Raw genomic sequence first — 1,509 nt, forward strand, 5'->3', positions numbered from 1 at the left:
ATGGTATCTGTTCTAACCGGCCAGTGACCTTCCTCTTCTGTGCTGGATGCACACGCATTACCCGAACTGTTACGGGACTCGGTAAGATTGTCTGCTGCAAGTAATGAGTGTAACGGGCAGGGGCACTACGAATGTAGTGTGTGGACATTAAGTTGGGAATGCGGGTTTCACGGGGAGCGTGCAACGGATAAATCCCAGCAGACGCGTTATACTCTGTGCCCTCGATGGCTCAGATGGATAGAGCGTTTGCTATGTAAGCAAGAGATTCCGGGTTCGAGTCCCGGTCAGGGCTCACATTTTCAACTGTCCCCGATGATGTATATCAACGTCTGTCGACAGCATAGGGTCTAGATTTAATTATCATTTCAACTTTCGTTCGTGTCAAACAGCGCTTTCTTGGTGTTACGATTTTTTTCCCCATCAGCAGGCATTGGAATAATATGTGCGACATCAGAAGTTTAATTCAGGTTCTTCACATGCTCCATGCGTGCAAAATTCTTGATGCCAATTGCAACGAACACCATATCTCGAACATTGTCATATTTTGCCCATTCATTGCTATATAAGTCTTTTAAATCTTTCTACGTGGTGTTGTAATACTGTTTCATTGCAAATTTGCATTACGTGTCGATAATGTAACTGCGACATTGATACTGAGCATTCTCATCCATGTCTTCCGTAATTGACATGTATTGTTAAAGGTTTGTGACGATAGAAAACTAAACTACATCTTGTCTTCGCACGCAGCCACTGGACCTGTGAATGTTCATCGTTCTACGAACAAATAGCAAAGGGAAAGCGGACCTAACAGCACGATTCTGTCGAATGGAAGACAGTCGTGCCAACCAGAAAATGCCGGACCACAAATGCCGCAAATGAAATTTCCTGCAGTACTGACTACATTCGAGAAGAACCGAACAGAGAGAGGCCGAGCCTTGGCGACCACGGGGCCTGCATATCGTGCCCACGTGACGTTTAGCACTCCGTGACCGGCCTTGCAGTATATGGTCGCCAATCCACATTTTCAGAGCGGGCAAACCCCCGACTTCAACGTTGTGAGATGAGGCGTGAACATCCAACCTTCTATTGTTTCATGGCTCTTCAGCTGCTTTCGATATATGCTCACAACAGTAGCATGTGAACAACGGACTAGCTTTAGTTTAAGATGATCGTCCTCATGTACGGGGTCATAGTAATTTACCATTGTAAAAGTTGCTTTTGTCAGTTAATTCTTCAAAATGGTTCAAATGGCTCTAAGCACTATGGGACTTAATATCTGACGTCATCAGTCTCCGAGACTTAGAACTACTTAAACCTAACTAACCTAAAGACATCACACACATCCATGCCGAGGCAGGGTTCGAACCTGCGACCATAGCGGCAGTGCGGTTCCGGACTGAAGCGCCTAGAACCGATCGGCAACAGTGGCCGGCCAGTGGATTCTCTCATTGTGGCCTGCATTGTCACTAGAATGATCCCCCATTCATCTCTGCTCCGCTTACGTACTTT

General features: G+C 46.1%; 1 non-coding gene across 1 annotated transcript; it reads left to right on the forward strand.

Moving 5' to 3' along the window:
- The first annotated feature begins 217 nt into the window (after nucleotides 1–217).
- Nucleotides 218–292, forward strand: Trnat-ugu. The gene has a single exon. It is a non-coding gene; the product is annotated as a tRNA-Thr (tRNA).
- The last annotated feature ends 1,217 nt before the right edge of the window (nucleotides 293–1,509 follow it).

This window comes from Schistocerca piceifrons, chromosome 6, assembly GCF_021461385.2.
Source record: "Schistocerca piceifrons isolate TAMUIC-IGC-003096 chromosome 6, iqSchPice1.1, whole genome shotgun sequence".
Taxonomy (NCBI): Eukaryota; Metazoa; Arthropoda; class Insecta; order Orthoptera; family Acrididae; genus Schistocerca; species Schistocerca piceifrons.